Here is a 7440-nt window from a genome sequence, read left to right as displayed (position 1 = left end):
TTCCTGATGCCCCCTTTGCATTCCGTCACTCCCTCCTGGCCTCAGGAAATCATTGTTATATTTCTTGGTTCTATGGATTAGTTTGCATTCTCTAGAATTTTATGTAAATAAAACCAAATATTAGGTACTCTTTTGTGAATGGATTTTTTCACTTAGCATTTTCAGATTCATCCAATTTATTGTTTGCATCAGCAGGTTTCTTTGTGTTTTCTGTTTGTTTTGTTTTTCTGAAAAGTGTTCTGTTGTATGCAGAGAAAAAATTTGTTTGTCCATTCATATCTTGATGGAAATTAGGGTTGTTTCCAGGTTTGGGCTACTATGAATTAAGCTACTATTAATATTCTTGGATAAGTCTTTTTCTGGACAAATTTTCATTCTCTCAGGTAAATGCCAAGGAGCAGAATGGATTAGTCCTCCAGTAGGTAAATGTCCAACATTTTAAGAAAATGCCAAACATTTCTAAAGTGGTTGCACCATGTACAATCCTACCAGTGGTATATGAGAGTTCCAGTTGTTCCAAATATTCACCAACACTCAGTATCTTCCATCTTTCAAATTTTAGCCATTATAATAAAGGAAGAGATAAAAAATGAAATTCAAATAATCAAGAAAAACAAGTAAAATTGTATCCAGTTTCTGACATGATTGATTAGGCTGGATAGTGACATCTCATTGTGGTTTTCATTTGCATTTTCCTGACTGAGATGTTGAAAACCTTCTTCCGTTATACTTATTGTCATAGGCCTTATTGTCTTCTTCCGTTGTACTTACTGGTCATTGGTAAATTTTTCTTGAGAAGTGTCTATTCAAATCTTCTGTCCATTTTTATTGATTTCTGGTCTCCTTGTTATTGACTTGTAAGAGCATTATATATATTTTGGATATGCGTGTTTTCTCCCGCTTTGTGGCTTAACTCTTTGTTTTGCTAAAGGTGTCTTTCAGAGAGCAAAAGTTTTAAGTTTGGATAAAATCCAATTTAACCTTTCTTTTCTTTTGTGGCTTATGTTTTTTGTGTCTTATCAAAGAATTGTTTGCCTATATCAAGGTCACAAAGATTTTTCTCCTATGTTTCCTTCTTGAAATATTATCTTTTTTTTACATTTAGATCAATAATCCATTTCTTGTTAGTTTTTCTGGTACAGTATAAAGCAAGATTCAGTACTCATTTTTACTCGCACATTTATCCAGTTGCCCAGCAACAATTTCTTGAAAACTTTTCTCTCCCCAAATGCTCTCGAGCATTTGTTGGACATCGATTGGCCATATATGTATGGATCTATTTCTTGACTCACTATTCTGTTCTGTTGATCTTTATGTCTATCCTTTTGTCAATACCACAAATAAGGTAGTGTATGTCCACTAAATTTGTTCTTCTTAAATTGCTTTGAGTATTACAGGTTGTTTTAATTTTTATATAACTTTTTAGAATCATTTGATCAATTTATATTTTAAAAATGTCTGTGGGAAATTTTGATTGGAATTGTGCTGAAAAAAAAATATATATATATATAAACTTGGGGAAATTACCATTTTAACAATACTGAGAATTTAAATGCATGAACATGGTATATCTGTTCATTTACCTAGGCCTTTTTAATTTCTCTCAGTGATGTCCAGTCACTTTAAGTGAAGAGATCTTGTTCATCTTTCGTTAAAATTATCCCTAAGTATTGTTTGTTGCTAGTACACAAAAATTCAATTTTTTTTTTGCATATTAGCCTTCTATTCTCTGACCTTATAAAATTTACTCATTTGTTCTAGAGGTTCTTTTTTAAATTCTCTAGTTCTATATAACTAAGCAATTCATCTACAAATAGAACATTTTATTCTTTCTTTCTGAACTTTATAAGTTTTAGTATTTTTCTTGGTTTATTGCAATAGCTAAAATTGCCAGTACCATATTGGATAGAGGTCATGAGAGCACATTCTTGTATTGTTCCCAATCACATGGGAAAATGTTCAAAAAAACGTTGACTGAAAGTTTTTTGTAGATGCCTTATATCAGATGGAGAAAGTACCTTTTTATTCCTAGCTTCTGAGAGCTTTTGTTGGAAATTGGTCATTCAACACATATCAAATGCTTTTTATATGTCTCTCAAAACAATATGTTCTCTCTTATTCTATTACCATGGTGACTAATACATTGATTGACTTTTTTTTTTTTTTTGTGAGGAGATCAGCCCTGAGCTAACATCCGCCAATCCTCCTCCTTTTTTGCTGAGGAAGACAGCCCTGGGCTAACATCCGTGCCTATCTTCCTCCACTTTATATGGGACGCCGCCACAGCATGGCTTACCAAGCAGTGCGTCGGTGCGCGCCCGGGATCCGAACCAGCGATCCCTGGGCCGCCGCAGCAGAGCGCGCGCACTTAACCGCTTGCGCCACCGGGCCGGCCCCCATTGATTGACATTTTTTAATGTTAAACCAAGTTTGCATTCCTGAGATAAACTCTACTTGGTTCAATATATTTTTCTTTTCATATATTGTTGACTTTGATTTGCTAATTTTTATTAAGGATTTTTGCACCTATGTTCATAAGGAATATTAGTCTTTAATGTTTTTATTTTTGTAATGTCGTGTCAGGTTTTAGTATTAGGATTATGCTGGCCTTATAAAATGAGTTGGGACATGTTTCCTCTTTACTATTCTATTTTCTGCAAGATTTTGTGTAGGATTGGTTTTATTTCTTCTTTAAACTGTGATAGAATTTACCAGTGAAATCATCTGAAATTTTCTGGGTGAGAAGGTTTTTTGATTTAAAAAATTAATTTTTAATAGATATAGGCCTAGGAAGATTTTCTGTTTTACATTGTGTCAATGTTTGACGAGTTATATTTGTCAAGGAATTTGTCCATTTCACTTAAGTTGTAGAATTTTTGGAATAAAAGTTTTTGACAATATTCTATTATTTTCCTTTTAATATTTGTAGGATCTGTCATTTCTAATATTGGTGATTTTTCTTTCTCTCTCACTAAAACAGTGATCATTTTTGCTTGGAGTTTATCAGTTTTGTTGATATCTTCAAAGAACTAGGTTTTTCTACTAATTTTTCCTATTGTTCATCTGCTTTCTATTTCATTGATTTCTGTTCTTAGCTTGATTATTTCCTGCCTTCTACTTATTTGGGGCTTGTTTTCCTTTTATTTTTCTAGCTTCTTCCATAGAACTTTAGGTCATTCATTTTGGGCCCTTCTTACCTAACAGTATTTAAAGCTGTAAGTGTCCCCTAAACACTGCTTTTGCTACATTCTACATATTTTGGTATACTCTTTTCTCATTATCATTCACTTTGAAAATTTTATTTTTTGTGTGTTTTCCTTTTACTCATGGATTATTTAAAAGTAGGTTGTTAAATTTCCAAATATTTGGGGTTTTCCTAGATGTTTCATTAAAACTGTATACTAATTTAATTATCTTACCCTCAGAAAATATGCTCTATAACATTTCAATACTTTTAAATTTAGTCAGACTAGTTTTAGGACCCAACAAATGATCTATCTTGATGAATGTATCACACGCACTAAAAAAGTAATTCTATAGTTATTAAGAGTAGTTTCTATAAATATCAATTGGGTCAAGAGGGTTGCAGCTCATTTTTTTATTTCCCCTAGCTCTGCTACTATTTCCACTTTTACATGAAAATTATTTTCTTTTTCTTTGTTGTTCCTGTTCTGCTCAATTTGTTTCCTATCCCAAGCAGGGTGGGGCTTTGACCTGGGAGAGAGATTTGGCTGATTCACTCTGAGAGTTCACGGTCTCAGGCTTTCCTGCCAGCTCCTTTAGTCTTTTCTGTGGACCACTTGTACTCACCCCATAGTGGATTGTGCAGACCAACCCATAAAGTTTTAGCTGATGTTTTCCAATTGCTTCAATGAGCTTTTGGATGAGTACCTGTGAGTTGATTTGGCGTTCTCATGTTCTTCAGATACTCTGTTGCTTTCCTCTGCTTCTTCCTGCACAAATGCTAATACTATACTGATCTTACAGCTGTTGGTGTTTTGTCCTATACTTGAGGGTTAATGGGAATACTTTATCACCTCGTTTTGTTGTAGATGCTGCCCTTGGGTTTGATTTTCATATCTTAATTGTTCTGTGTGTTTTAATGGGGGGATTTGAGAAGTTACTCCACCACCAGCATCGTCCTCCCAGAATCCTCTGAACTCTTTCAATATTTTACTTATGTTTACTTCTTTATATGTAGTTTACCATTTTAATCACTTTTTATAATTAATTTTTAAGTTGGAATTGCAATTTTATTTTTCCCCAAACAACCAGTTTCCCTGGCTCCATATATTATAAAATTCATTTTTTGATTTGAAATTCTTAATTTATACAGAAATAAACATAATATGGTTTGGATCTGTTTCTGAGTTTTCTAACGTGCTCTTCTGGCCTGACGTATCTTTCATTAGCACTGTATTGTTTTAGTTCTTGCAGGGAAAGTCTATGCTCATTAATATCCCTTTCAAAATGACATCAGATATTTTCATAAGTATTAAAGTAAATCTCTTTGGGATTTTGACTAAAATAACACTGTATTTTATAAATGAATTTAGATAGAATTAAGATCTTTACTATGTTAACAACCTCATCTAGGAATGTGGTATATTATTTGTTTATTCAAATCTTCTTTTATGTTTCTTAGTTAAGTTTTAAAGTTTTCCTCTGTAAAGTTTCACATTCCTTATGTTTATTTTATGCATGTTATATGTTTCATTGCTATCATGAAGTGGCTGCTTTCTAACATATCATAACCTGTTATTGCTAGGTTAAAGGAAAATTATTATCACATGTTGACCATTTGGCTTTTTTCATTTAACCTCCTAATTGGATAAATTGTATTCATATATAACAAATTAATATGTGGTATATTAATATATTTTATAGTATTAAGTCATCTACTTATTCGTAGAATAAACCATAATTGATTGTAGTATAGAATTAAGATGCTATTAGATTGAATTAATAGGTATTTTCTTTATAATTTTGAATTTATTCATAAGTAAGGTTAGTCTGTGGTTTATTTTTGGTATTATCCTTCTAAGGTTGGGGTCTCAGAGTGGAGCCCCATTTGCAAAATGCATAAAGAGGCTCTTCACCTTTATCTATGATCTAGCACAGTTTATAAATCATGAGATCATTTGTATCTTAAAAGTCTGACTTAAGAGTAAGATGATTTGAGACCAATATCTTTCTTGAATGCAAATTTTTAATTACTTTTACAATATAGTACCTGAGTTTTGACCTGCTAGATTTTCTTATTCTTGGGTCAATTTTGGTAATTTACATTTGTCTAACAAATCAACAACCCTTTAAAATGTATTTGCATAGAATTTTATACAATATTCTCTTACAGTTTTGAAAACTACCTCTAGATCATAGTTTTCTATGGCTGCTGTAATAAATTACAACAAACTTAGTGGCTTAACACAACCCAAATTTATTATCTTCTGGTTTTGAAGTCCAAAATGGGCCTCACTGGGCTAAAATCAAGGTGTTGGCAGAGTTGTTTTCCTTTCTAGAAGCTCTAGGGGAGAATCCGTTTCCCTGCCTTTTTCAGCTTCTAGAGCTTGCCCACATTCCTTGGCTCATGACCCACTTCCTCCATCTTCAAAGCCAGCAACAGTGATTAGAATTCTTCTCATATGATATCACTCTGCCCTCTTCTGCCTCCCTCTTCCCCATTTAAGGTCCCTTGTGATTACATTAGCCTACCCAGATAATCCAGGACAATCTCTCTATTTTAAGGTCAACTGGTTAGCAACCTTAGTTCCATCTGCAACCTTTCCCTTTGTTATGGAAGGTAACATATTCACAGGGTCTGGGGATCAGGATATAGACATATTTTGAGGGGTATTATTCTGCTTTACCTACTGTGATTATAAAATCATTCTTTTAAATTAACTTTTATAGTAATTGCATGGTATTGTGGTAAAAAAATTGCTGAGGTTTTTTTTTTCCTTCTAATTTTAATGTAGTCAAAAGCCATTTATTCAGTTTCTGTGACTTTTACTGTGACAAATCCCTTTATTCATATTTTAGTCTAGATATTATGACTTATTTATGGAATGAATTTTATTTTGATATATGACATGAAATAGGAATCTAATTGAATTGAATTTGATCCAAACAATTTTCCCAGCACCCTTTATTCTATAACTCATCCTTTCTTCTATTGATTTGTAATAGTTCTTCTATTTTCTCACTTAAATTCTTAAGCACACCCAAGTATTTTCTAGGTCATGTGTTCTATTCCAAACGAAAGTGGGCCCATATCTTACAGTATACACAAAAATCAACTCAAAATAGATTAAAGACAAATGTGGCCTGAAACTGTTAAACTCCTAAAAGAAAACATAGGTGGTAAGCTCCTTGACATTGGTCTGGGAAATTTTTTGCATTTGACAACAAAACCAAAAGCAAATAATGCAAAAACCAGTGGAACTACATCAAACTAAAAAGCTTCAGCACAACAGACGAAATAATCAACAAAATGAAAAGGCAACTTATGGAATGGGAGAAAATATTTGCAAACCACATATCCAATTAGGGATTAATATCCAAAATATACAAGGAACTCATACAATTCAATAGCAAATAAATAAATAAATAAACCTTTAAAAAATGGGCAAAAGACCTGAATAGACATTTTTCCAAGAAGACATACCAATGGCTGACAAGTATGTGAAAATGTGCTCAACGTCACTAATCACCAGGGAAATGCAAATCAAAACCACCGTGAGATATCGCTTCACACCAGTTAGGATGGCTATTATCAAAAAGTCAAAAGATAACAAGTGTTGGCGAGGCTGTAGAGAAAAGGGTATGCTTGCGTGCTGTTAGTGGGAATGTAAGTTGGTACAGCCGTTATGGAAAACAGTATGGAGGTTCCTTAAAAAATTTAAAATAGAACTATCATATGATCCAGCAATCTCACTTCTGGGTATATACCCAAAGGAAATAAAACTACTATCTTGAAGAGATATCTGCACCCCATGTTCATTGCATCATTATTCACAGTAGGCTAGATATGGAACAACCTAAGTGTCCATTGATGGATGAATGGATAAAGAAAAAATATATATACATGTTGGAATACTATTCAGCCTAAAAAAGAAATAAACCTTGCCATTTGCAACAAAATGGATGAACCTAGAGTACCTTATGCTAAGTGAAATAAGCCAGACAAAGAAACATAAATACCGTATGTTCTCACTTACATGTGAAATCTTAAAAAGTCAAACAGTAGCAGAGAGTAGAATGGTGGTTACCAGGGGCTGGGGAGTGGAGAAAATGGGGAAATCTTGGTCCAAAGGTACAAATTTTTAGATATAAGATTAATAAGTTCTAGAGACCTAATGTGCAGCATGGTGATTACAGTTAATGATAATGTATTGAATACTTGAAAGTTGCTAAGAGAGTAGATCTCAAGTGTTCTCA

Source organism: Diceros bicornis, chromosome 10 (genome assembly GCF_020826845.1).
Source record: "Diceros bicornis minor isolate mBicDic1 chromosome 10, mDicBic1.mat.cur, whole genome shotgun sequence".
Classification (NCBI taxonomy): domain Eukaryota; kingdom Metazoa; phylum Chordata; class Mammalia; order Perissodactyla; family Rhinocerotidae; genus Diceros; species Diceros bicornis.
This window is presented reverse-complemented; position numbering follows the sequence as displayed.